Source organism: Dasypus novemcinctus, chromosome 13 (genome assembly GCF_030445035.2).
Source record: "Dasypus novemcinctus isolate mDasNov1 chromosome 13, mDasNov1.1.hap2, whole genome shotgun sequence".
Classification (NCBI taxonomy): domain Eukaryota; kingdom Metazoa; phylum Chordata; class Mammalia; order Cingulata; family Dasypodidae; genus Dasypus; species Dasypus novemcinctus.
Window position 1 is genome coordinate 35,429,833 of NC_080685.1, and position 13,183 is coordinate 35,443,015.

Sequence of the window (13,183 nt, forward strand, 5' to 3'; positions counted from 1 at the left end):
TGCCTCTGAAACTCTCAGAGAAGAGAATACATCCGCTTTTATTAAAAAAAAAAAAAAAAAAAAAAAAGATTAAGAAGGCAGAAGTATCATCCAACAAAGTACATGTGTTTAAAGATACAATTTGATAAATTTTGGCAAGTCTGTACACTTGATAAAGTCAAATATATCAATTTTTCTTATGGATTGTGCTTCAAATATCATACCTGAGAAATCTTTGCCTAACACAGATCAAAAGATTTTCACCTATGTTTTCCTCTAAAAATCTTGTAGTTTTGGTTTTACATTTAAGTATATCATCTATTTGAAGTTATTTTTGCGTATGGAGTAAGGTATGGTTCAAACTTCATTTCTTTGCAAATGGACATAGTATGTTTCCAGGAATACATGTTGAAAAGAATATCCTTTCTCTATTGACTTGCTTTTGCATCTTTATCAGTTATCCATATATGAGTGGGTCTATTTCTGACCTCTTAATTCTGTTCCCATTGATCTATTTATCTATCTTGATGCTAATCCCACATTGTAGATAATTTATGTCTAGTGTAATATCCAAGATAATCCACAAAATATTATAATAATTCAGCAAAGTTTCGGTATATAAAATCTATATGAAAAATGCCTTTATTTCAGTAACACACAATTAGAAACTTGAATGAAAAAGTTACTATTTCTAATAACCATAAAACTGCAAGTTACCTAAGAACATCTAATGAAAAATACATAAAACCTTTACAGAGAAAAATTATAAAACTTTATTGAAAGATATTAAAGAAGATCTAAATAGATAGAGGTATATGTCATATTTTATGTGGGAAGATTTGTAACATGAAGACAACATTCTTCTCAAATTAACCTGTAAATGCCATGCATAATCTCAAAGGACTTTCCATAAAATGTATCAGGTTGATCTTAAAATTTACAAAAAAATAAGGATTAAAATACCCAAGCCAAAGTTCAAAATGATATTTAAGGAAACTCTAGCCCTATTAGATATCAATACTTATTTAAAGGTATGATAGGTCATGCAGCATGATAGTGGCACAGGGAAAAAATAGGTTACTCAATAACAATAGGATGTGTGGAAACAGAACTGCATATATTTGAGAAGATGGTTTTATTAGCAAAGTGCCCATAAATTACAAGGAAGGGATGGCCAACTATAAAAACTGTTGAGATAAATGACACTCTATATTGGAAATGATGATATTGGATTCTTATCTCACAACATAAAATATATTCAAGACCTAATGTGACTAGTAATGCCATTTGGAAAAAAAAATAGGGTATCTCTTATCACATTGGGGAGGGGGGGTTTTCTTATATAATTAATATAAAGCACAAAAAGCACAAGCCAGGAAAGGAAACTGTTAAATTTGATTACATACAAATTCTAAATTTATTTATGAGAAAGGGACACAGTAAACAAAGTGAAAATTCAAGCTAAATAATAGGAGGAGATATCTGTAAAATATATACCTAATAGAGATTCTGTATTCAGAGTATTGGAGACCCACATATCAATAAGTAAACGATAAACAGCCCATTTGAAAAACAAGTCAAAGGAATTTATAAGCAATTTATTCAAATGTCCAATAAACATGAAAAGATACCCCACATTACTAGTAATTAGTGACTTCCAGAGCAGCTTCCCATGGGGTGGAGGACACAAGCCAGAGGACAAGAGTTTTAGTTTATGAACTAAAATAACAGGCTGTGACTTTTAGGGGCACTTGAATACCCATATCAGTAGAATCAGTGTTCATAAATTCTGAATTATTACTATTTATTGGCATTATTTTTTCCTACAAGCTGCAGAGAACTGGAGAAGCTTTACCTATACATGTATGGTTTGAGTGTAAATTCAAACTATTAATCTGGGACCTTGTTAACACATTTGAAATACTTGGAATGATAAAACCAGCCAAATGTCCCTGTCCTACCAAAGACAAGAAAGAAGAAAACTGACGTTTGTTGAGCACCTATCACATGCTCAGCTGGGCATGTTTTCTACTTGCCTATAAGAATTTCTTCTTACTATAACCCTATTAAATAATAGTGTAAGTATACTTTGGTCACATTTATATATGAGGAAATTAAGACAGCTATTTCTCCGGAGTTTTGTTTTTACCTTATAAAGGTAAAATTTGCATTTTACTCTGTAAGATAGGTTTAGTTAAAGAATTTTAAAAATACTTATCATTGTATAAGATTTATACCACAAGACACAACCTTCATGTCTGTGCAGAGCGCTTATGCCCCCAGGGGCACACACTAGTCCGAGAGGGGCTCTCTGGTGACTTGCCTAATGGACCTCCTTTTAGTGCCTTACAAAGGGGGTTCACACAGAGCCTGGAAGCTGCAAGGGGAAGGAAACCGTTCATAGAGCACCTATTTGTCTCTGAAGTGGAGATGGTTAATTCTTACCTTCCTGGGCTGCTTCAAGAATAGATGATATAAGTACCCAGCAGGGTATGCCTGACACACACACACCAGTTGCCATTCCTTATGATCTCCCAATTATTACATGTTTAATGTGGTATCTGAGGTGAAATGACTTACTTGAGGTTACACAGCTAGTAAATGAGAACAACAAGGCTCAAGAATTCTGGATCCAATCCTCTGCTCGTTCTATCACTAACTACTCTTACTGTTCAGAGAGTGGAATGATTTTCTGGAAAAAAATTTTTAAAAAATGAAAGAATGAGAAAGGAAGAGAGCAGTAAGGGAGCGAAGGAGGGAAGGAGGGAAGGAGGGAAAGAGGGAGGGGAAAGGAAAGGAAGGAGGAAGGAGGAAAAAAGAAAAGGTCGATGTTATAGACTATGATTTGGAAGGTACGCACCCCCCAAATATCTAGCTCTCTTATAATTCTGATACTAACCAATCTTTTCTTTGCCTAGATCATTTATCTCTCTTTACCCAAAGTATCTGCCCAACTTGTTCTCTCATTTTATTTAGATTCCTCTCAAATGTCCTCTTCTAGGGTATGCCTCCCCTGACCACATTATATAAAGTAGCACCTAACTCCATTATTCATTGTTACCTTACACTGCTTACTTTTCTTATAGCACTTTTCTATTTGACATTAAAGTATATATGTTATTGTTGTTTGTTTAGTTGTTTTAAATTGTCAGTCTCTACTAGAATGGAAGTGCCACGTGGGCAGGGACTTTGTCTGCTGTTCATTGCTTTACTCCTATCATCTGTAATCATATTTGGCACACAATAAATATTTTTAAATTACCTTTCTAGACTTCACTGCCTAAATTTCAACCCTGGCCACCTCTACCTTCTAGGCTCTATTGGATCCATTTGGTTTGGTTACTCAAGGACCAGAGTTGCCTGAGCTTGGATAGAGTAAATCTCTTCACTATATATCCTCTAAGAAGGGTTTTCAAGCCAGAAATAGTACGTATGAAAAGTAATCAATAGTTAAAAGTGAAAGAAATCCAGAACAAAACTGTGGTCAAATCATAATCCTATTTGTAGAATAAATGCAAAAGAAGAAAGGGTTGAGAAGGCTTGTTAAAATCCAAGAGTTAAACATCAAAATATATTCAAGGTGAGGAACTTAGAAAATTCTATCCTTGCAGAAAAGGGATTAATCTAACTTCCTATAGTTCCATTGCATCAGTTAAACTAGATTCCAGGAAGAAAGTAAAACATGGTGTATTACAGAGAAACTCAACACAGTTCAGCACTTTTCCGAAGAAAGCCGATACCAAATCACAGTATTTTAATGTGTTTCTGCGATTAGTTGTTTGTTCACGAATTTTAACTGAAGAATACAATATTTATTTAGGTTTTGGTTATACTTTCATTCTGGTTATTCAATATATTTTGCAATTACAATATTGTGCAACCCCTAGATGACCAACATGAGGCTAAGAAACAATAACTTGTAATATATATTCCAAACCTGAGAGTAGCTAGATCTCTGCTCTTAATGTGATCCCTTTCTCTGCTTTGTTAGTTGGTGATCCTGACACCAAAATCCCTGAGTGGAATGATGAAATCAGTCTTTGGCACTGTGAGCCTGAGGAGCAGCCAGGCACCTATATCACTGGCCATGGAAACAGAAGCAGTCAAAACAGTAAGCACTTCCTCCACTAACTTTCTACTACCTTGCATATCCAGATTCCTTTTTTTTTCTTTTCTGATACCCATTGGCTGATATGTTAAGTTGTTAAAGATACAGGAACATTATCTGGAAGCACGGGAACTTCTTCCTCTATACTGAAAAGTCTAACACTTTAAAGGAAAGGAAATTCTAAATTAGGCCACTATCTCTTCATCACTTGCAAAATTTCCCCCTCTTTTCAATGTAGCAGCATCCCAAACCAAGCAAAAAATACTAAGAAGTCTAAGTTCCTGTTCATTTTTCCCTTGTGCTGAGTATATGTGAGTAAATTATAGATTTAAGTAATTTGAAGTAAGAATCCCCAAAATTAGATGCTTATGATAGGGAGTTTATGATTTACCACAATAAAGAATCTTATCTCCAATTTTAATGTAAAATAGTATCAGGAAAAACCTTGAGAGCAAAAAAAGGAAGTCCTAAAATAAAGCAGAGTAAAGGAGTTATCATTCAAGTAAGAATCATCCAAGACAGCTTTCTGGAAAATGTACTAGTTAGATAAAATAAGTAAAGTAGAGGATGAAAATGCAGAGATAAAGGCAGATAGGAAGGCATGAATTGTCTGCTAGAGTGAGGTCAGAGAACAGCAGCTTGGATAAATCAGAAACTTCACTCATTCATATAGTTTCCACGTGCTGTGCTGTGAAGAGGAGCTTCATGGTGCGAATTCTAGCCATAGACAGTAGGAGAGAATTATCTATAGCATCCCTGGTGTTCACACTGGGAGCTGGGCTAGGATTCACTCCCTTCTCCTGCCCCAGTGCTGCTCCTAACTATTCCATTCAAAGTAGAGCAGACAACTCTTAGAGTTAAAAGGATGCTCTTTTTGCCACCAGAATTGCTCAAGGCCTATGGTATTAGTTTGGGACAAAAGTAAAAGTAAAAGAAGAAAAAACGGAGACATATACTACAGAAGGCAGGAAAGAAAGTCTTGGAGGGAGATCATTCAAGTTGGAGAGGAAAGAATGCCACCTTGGAATTCAACTGAGTTCCCACTTGACACTTGCACCTTACCTTTCCCTTTACCCTCAACCTTCCCTACTCCATCCCTCCCCAGATATTTGGTTTCTTACTTTACCTACCACCCTGACTTTTGCACATTGTCATAAGCATTTATTTGTTCTTTTTTAAAAAATTCTAATCTATCCTCATTCCTAACCACTAAAACATTCCACTCTTGCTTTTCTGAAAACTAAAATTTCATTTCTAGAACTGATTACTTGTTCTAACCCAAAAGTTCATTAACTTCTTTATGCCTAAATTCATAGACCCCATGCTGGATTCTTCCCCATACATAACCTCCTGACCCGAACCATAAGTAGTGGTGATATTCATATATTTAACAAGTGGTGTGGCACAAGCCCTATGTGGCACAGCTGCCCAATTAGGATGGGTTTCTTTTGCAAATGACCAGTACATTACATGGCAATACTTCACTGCCCTTATCTCCAACAGCTCTCCTGCTCACTTCATTGCAGCCACATTGACCTCCTTACAGCTCCTCAAACCTTTCAGGAACACTCTTATTTCAAAGACATTTATATGTGCTGTCCTTTTTTGCCTGGAAGATCTTTTGTCAGATTTATATGGTTTGCACTTATTACCATCTATCTACTGTTCATTCTCTATATTTTATTTATTGTTTACTTTTGTCTCCACCAACTATCATGTAAGCTCCACAAAGTAAGGATCTTTGTATATTTTATTTCCTGCTGTTTTCCCAGCACCTAGAAGAGTGCCTGTCACAGAAGCACAATGAATGTTTTGGAATTAATTAAATAACTAATTTAATCAAAATTAAAATGCTCTAATATAAATAGTATTAATGTCTGCATTTTACAAACCAGGAAATTGTGATTCAGAGAAACTATCCAACTTGGTCAAGCATACAGTCAATGGTATTAGTTTATGTTTGTCTGGCTACAAAGGTCATGCTCATGCTGTGTTTAACAAGAAAAGGGTTTGAGGTTGGCATGTGGCCTGCACAGGGGCAGACGTGTGGTTTTTATGCCCTCAGTTCCCTTCTGGTTAAACGAATGTATTTTCCACAGTGGATCTAAATTCCTCTCACTTCTGGCCCATATGCTTATGTTTGGATCTTGAATTTAGAGGATATTTGAAGAATTATAAAAAGAAATGGTGGTGTGGAAGAGAAGGGATTAAACTCAGGGACATTGATTACCTATAATCCACAGGCACTGATTAACAATTGAAGGTGAAAGAGGGAGAGAGTAAACAATTACCTTTAAGTTTCTAGTTTGAAAAATTAGGTAGTTGGTAAATGAAAATAAGGAAGGTAGAATACACTTACTATAGAGCAGGGGCTCTTAACCAGTAGTCCTTGGGGGTCCGTAGAAAGACTGCAGGGAGTACATGAGGTTGAACTGAAAAAAAATCAACTTATCTTTATTTTCTCTGACCTCTAACTGAAATCTAGCATTTCCTTCACTTACAAATTTTTGCAATAAATAAATTACAGTAGTATTCATTTCACCTGACTGGAACAAAATAGGGTAAGAACCCCTGCTATAGAGTAGAAGGTATGCTTGGGAGAAGTTTGGATATATTGCATTTGAGATGCCTTCTGGGCTTGGGGTAGAGATGGGGTTCCTAGCCCACTTCTTATACCCTCTTATTCTGATTACATGTTTTATTTTTCTGGTTTCCTATTTTTCTGTATCCCTAATCTGCTGTCATCAGCCCTGACTTAGCTTCACAATTTGATCCTGGCACTAATATAACTCAAGTGGGAACGTAGGCTAAAGTAGAGGGAGGAACATGATAAGATAAGGAGGAGGGCTGGTTCTTCTGGAGGGAAGAGGCATTTCAGTGCATCACATCCAAAGAACATGGCAAGAAGTTTGGTTTCAGATATACCAGTAACAGACAATCCCATTTGGCAGGAGAAGGTTCTAAGCAGGAGGTGAAACTCAGTGTCAGATGGAATGTGGGTTGTACTTCAAGCAATCTGAACTTTCACACAAGGATCTTACTCAGCAGCTGGTATATCCACCTTTTAGGACAAGGGAGTTAGAGTCAAAGACTTCACCAAGCAAGGTAAGGTTAAGGACTTCTCACGGGAATGAAAAGTAGAGCAGGATTAACAGAGGCAGTCACTCAGTTGTTGAAACCAAGTCAGGTTAGCCAGGGAGAAGGGTCAAGAAGGGTGTGGAAAAAGTCAGCAGTTAGCATGGTTGTTATAGGATCTGTGGTGAATTCTGGACGTGTGAACTGGCTTGTGATTATTTCATGTGACGGCCGTGATTGACTTAGATATTTGGCAGCCTGCCAGCTTAGTGGCACAACCTTGCAGGGCTGGGAAATGTTCTGCAGGAGGCTGTATATTCAGTAAATCAGTGTCCAAAGCATGGTGGTGTAACTCCCAAAGGTAGGAATCAAAGAATGGAAATGAGAGGGGCACCACTCACTATTACCCCTAATGATTCACTAGCAATTTTATATTTGCCACTTTAACCATTGTAAGTGTTCAATTCAGTGGCGTCAAATTACCTGTACAAATTTGTTCTACCATCACCAACTACCATTACTGCAACTTTTTCATCAGCCAAAACAGAAACTCTTTATCTTTTTAAACAATAGCTCCCTCTTTCTACCTCCCTCAGGCCCATGGTAACCTCTAATGTTCTTTCTTGCCTTTGTAAATTTACACTAGAAAATTTTTGCTTCCTATCCCCGTGACCTTATTCTCTACTGGCCTAGAAGTCTGTTCCAAAAGGAGGCGTGCTTCCACCATGAGAAACAACAATGATTCCATTGTACTGGAAGTTTAAGACTGTCATTCAGCCACTTTGGTCTCCTCAAGCCTCTGAATCAACAGGCAAAGAAGTGAGTTAATGTACTGTCTGGAGTGATTGATCCTGATTACAATGGGGAAACTGGGTGGCTACTACACACTGGAGGTGAGGTAGCCTTTGTCTGGAATACAGGAGATCCCTGACAGTGTTCCTTAGGACAACCATGACCTGAGATTACAGTCAATGGAAAACTACAATAACCCAGTCTGAAGGCTGTACTACTAATAGCCCAGAATTCAGGGAAGAAAATTTTAATCTCCCCACCAGGCAAAGAACCATGACGAGCTGAGGTGCTTGCTGAGGGTAAAGGGAAGATGGAATGGGTAGTGAAAAAAGGTAGTTATAAAAATCAGCAAGAACCATGTGACCAGTTACAGAAATGAGGACTATAATGGTTATGACTATTTCTTTCTTCATTTTATTGTGAATGTTTGTGTATTTGTATATATAGCAAAAATCTTTGTTTTCCTCCCTCCCTCTTTTATCTCTTCATCATATAACATAAGTTGTATTAACTTTACATCACAGTATTTAAGTTATGGGATATCATGAAGAGTGAACATCATCCAAGGTGTGGATTCTCTTCTAGGGAAAGGGCTAGAGCATTTCAGCTGTGCAAATATCATGTTAGGCAGAAATGTGACTGGAGAACACACCAAACCTCGCTTCTGGTACAAAATCTGTATTAGTCAGGGATCTCCATGGAAAGAGAAGCAACAGACTATATATGTGTGTTTATAAAGAGATTTTATTTTAAGGCAGTGGATTGATGAAACAAAAAGATAATGCTAATAAAAGTGAAGAATAAGCAAATGGATAGAAAATATTTTTTAAAAGATTTTTTATATGAGAGAAAAATTTTAAAGTTAGTAGAGTGGTAGAGGATAAAACTGAGGAGCTCTCAGAGAAAGTATACCTAGAAGATAATGAGATGGAAAAAAGAGAGAAAAAAATAAGAAATTTAGAGTTTATGCAAGGATGTCTAATAATAAACTAACAGGTTTTCAAGAAAGAGTAAACCAAGAAAATGAAGGAAAGAATTATCAAAGAAATAATATTTAGTTAGATGAATAAATGAAACAACATACGGGCACACTTTTTTTTCTTCTTATGAGAGAAGTGGGTTTACAGAACAATCATGCATAAAATAGACGATTTCCATATACCATTCCACCAACAACAACTTGCACTGGTGTGGAACATATGTTATAATTGATGATAGCACATTTTTTATAATTGTACTATTGATTAAAGTCCATCATTTAACTTAGGATTCCCTGCTTGTGTAGTGTAGTTCTATGGATTAAAAAAAAAAATTTATTATGTTCTCATATATACAATCTAAAATTTCCCCCTTTAAATCACATTCAGATACATATTTCAGTGCCATTAATTGCATTCAAAATGTTGTGCTACCATCTCACCACCATCCAATCCCTAGTATTTCCATAATTCCAAATAAGAGCCCTTTACATTTGAAGCCTTAACTTCCTATTCCCTATCCCCACCCTTCCCTTTGGTAACCTACATTCCAGATTCCAGATTCTATGAGTTTGTTTATTCCAACTGTTTCAAATCAGTGAGATCATACAATATTTGTCTTTTTGTGTCTGGCTTATTTCATTCAACATGATGTCTTCAAGGTTCATCTAATTTACTGCATATATGAAGACTTCATTCCTTTTTATGGCTGAATAATATTCCATTGTATATATAATAACACATTTATTTATCCATTCATTGTTTGATGGACACTTGAGTTGATTCCAACTTCTGGCAATTGTGAATAATGCTACCAGAACATCAGTGTGAAAATCTGGTTGAGTCCCTGCTTTCAGTTCTTTTGGGTATATACCTAGCTGTGAGATTGTCACATGGTATGGTTGTTGTATATTTAGCTTTGTGAAGAATGGCTAAACCAACTTCCACAGTGGCTTCACATTTTACATTGCCACCAGCAATGAATCAGTGTTCATGAATTCCTCTGCAGTCTCTCCAACACATATTTTCCTTTTTTAAAAATAACACCAATTCTAATGGGTGTGAAATGGTATCTCATTGTAGTTTTAATTTACATTTCCCTGATGGCTAATGATGTTGAGAATCTTTTCATGTGCATTCTTGCCATTTGTGTTTCTTTGGAGAAATGTCTATTCATTTTTAAAATTGGGTTGTTGTCTTTTTGTTGTTAAGTTGAAAGGTTTCTTTATATATTCTGGATATTAAATCTTTATCAATATGTTATTTCCAAAGATATTTCTCCTAGTGTGTAGAGGCTATCATTTTACTTTCATGATAAAGTCCTTTGAGGCACAAAAATTTTATTTTTGATAAGATCCCATTTATCTATTTTTTCTTTTTTTTTTTTTATTATGCTAAGTCTGAGATACCACTACCTAACACAACGTCCTGAATATGCTTCCCTACATTTTCTTCTAGGAGTTTGATAGTTCTTGCTCTTATATTTATGTCTTTGATCCATTTTGCCTTGATTTTTGTATACGGTGTGAGGTAGGGTTCATTCTTTTTTATTGCAAATGAAGATCCAGTTTTCCCTGCACCATTAGTTGACAAGACTGTTCTTTCCCAATTGAGTGGTCTTTGACACCATGTCAAAAATCAGTTGGCCATAACTATGAGGATTGATTTCTGGGATCTTCAATTTTATTCCATTCATTTATATGTCTACTCTTGTGCCAATACCATGTTCTTTTGATTACTGTGACTTTTAATGTGTTTAAAGATCAGGAACCATGAGTCCTCCAACTTTGTTCTTTTTCAAGATGGCTTAAGCTATTTGGGGCCCCTTACCTTTTCATATAAATTTAATGATTAGCTTTTCCATTTATGTAATGAAGGTCACTGAAATTGTTATTGATATTGCATTGAATCTATAAATTGCTTTGCATAGTATTGATATTTTAATATCTAGTCTTCCAACCCATGAACATGGAATGTTCTTCCATTCATTTAGGTCTTCTTTGATTTCTTTTAGTAATGTTTTGTAGTTTTCTGTGAACAAGCCCTTTGCATACTTGGTTATATTTATTCCTAGACATTTGATTATTTTAGTTGCTATTGTGAATGGAATTCTTCTCTTGATTTCTTCTCCTGATTACTCACTGTTTGTTTATAGAAACATTACTGATTTTTGGGTGTTGATCTTGTACCAATCACTTTGCTGAATTCATTAGGTCTAGGAGCTTTGTTGTGGATTTTGTCAGGATTTTCTGCATATAGGATAATATCATCTGCAAATAGGGACAGTTTTACTTCTTTTCCAACTTGGATGCATTTATTTCTTTTTCTTGCTCTAATATGCTGGCAAGAACTTCCAGTATAATGTTGAATAACAGTAATGACAGTGGGCATCCTTGTCTTGCTCCTGATCCTAGAAGGAAAGCTTTCAGTCTTTCACCATCAAGTAGGATGTTAGCTGTGGACTTTCCATATATGCTTTTTATCATGAGGAAGTTTCCTTCAACTCCTAGTTTCCTAAGTGTTTTTTTAATCAAGAAAGGGTGGTGGACTTTGTCAAATGCCTTTTCTGTATAAGCAGAAATGTTTTTTTCCTTCATTCTATTAATGTGATGTATTACATTAAGTGATTTTCTTATAAACTAACCTTGCATATCAAGGATAAATCCCACTTGATCATGGTGTATAATTAATATGTTATTGGATTCAGTTTGCTAGTATTTTGTTGAGGCTATTTTCATCTATATTCATAAGAGATATTGGCCTGTAGTTTTCTTTTCTTAATGTATTGGTTTTTTTAAAGGTTTATTTTATTTCTCTCCCCTTCCCCATTTTCTGCTCTGTGTCCATTCACTGTGTGTTCTTCTGTGTCTGCATGCATTCTTGTCATGTGGCATTGGGAAACTGTGTGGCTTTTTTTGTTGCATCATCTTGCTGTATCAGCTCTCCGTGTGTGTGGCATGATTCCTGGGTGGGCTGCGCTTTTTTCTGCATGGAGCAGCTCTCCTTGTGGGGCACACTCCTTGCGCATGGGGCACCCCTATGCAGGGGACACCCCTGTGTGGCATGGCACTCATTGTGTGAGGCAGCACAGCACATGGGCCAGCTCACCACATGGGTCAGGCAGCACTGGATATTGAACCCTGGACCTTCCATACGGTAGGCAGATGCTCTATCAGTAGAGCCACAACTGCTTCCCTCTTGTATTTTTATCAGCTTTTGGTATGTGGGTGATGTTGGCCTCATAGAATAAGTTAGGGAGTGTTCCCTCCTCTTCAATTTTTTTTGGAAGAGTTTGAGCAGAATTGAAGTTAAGTCTTCATGGAATGTTTGGTAGAATTCCCCTGTGAACCCCTCTGGTTCTGGAATTTTCTCTGTTGGGAGGTATTTTTTTATTATTGTTTCAGTACAGTTGTTCATTGTATCATCTTATAGTCCTTTTTCTATTTCAGTGGAGTAGGGAGTAATGTCCCCCTTTGTGTTTATGATTTTTATTATATTATCCTCCCTTTTTTTTTTGTCAGTCTAGCTAACTGAAATTTTATTGAAATTTTCAAAGAACCAGTATTTGATTGTGTTGATTCTATTGTTGTTGTTTGTTTTCTATTTCATTTATCTTCAGTTTAATCTCTGTTATTTCCTTCCTTCTAGTTGCTTTGGGTTTAGTTTGCTCTTCTTTTTCTAGTTCTTACAGTTTTGAGGTCAAATCATTGATTTGAAGTTTTTCTTCTTTTTTAATGCAAGTATTTAGAGCTACACATTTCTCTCTCTGTATTGCCTTTCCTGCATCTCATAAGTTTGGGTATGTTGTATTTTCATTTTCATTTACCTCAATATACTTCCTAAATTTATTTCTGATTTCCTCTTTAACCCATTGGTTGTTCAATAGCATATGGTTTAATTTCCACATATTTCTGAATTTTCCATTTCCCTCTCTCTTATTGATTTCTAATTTCATTCCATTGGGGTTTGAGAATATGCACTGCATGATTTCAAAATCTTTGAATTTATTGAGATGGGTTTTGTGACCCAATATATAATCCATCCTGGAAAATGAACCATGTACATTTGAGAAGAATGTGTATTCTGTTTTTGTTGAGTGATATGTTAGATGTTATGTCTGCTAGTTCAAGTTGGTTTAGAGTACGATTCATGTCTTATACTTCCTTATTGATCAGCAGATGTTCTATCCCTTATTGAGAGTGGTGTAATAAAGTTTCCTACTATTAATGTATGCCCATCAATTTCTCCCGAC

General features: G+C 35.9%; 1 protein-coding gene across 3 annotated transcripts in view; it reads right to left on the minus strand.

Annotated features, from left to right (window-relative positions):
• The window catches only part of AIM2 (absent in melanoma 2), a 140,854-nt gene that overhangs the window by 12,785 nt on the left and 114,886 nt on the right, over window positions 1-13,183 (minus strand). The gene's annotated exons all lie outside the window — the stretch shown is intronic.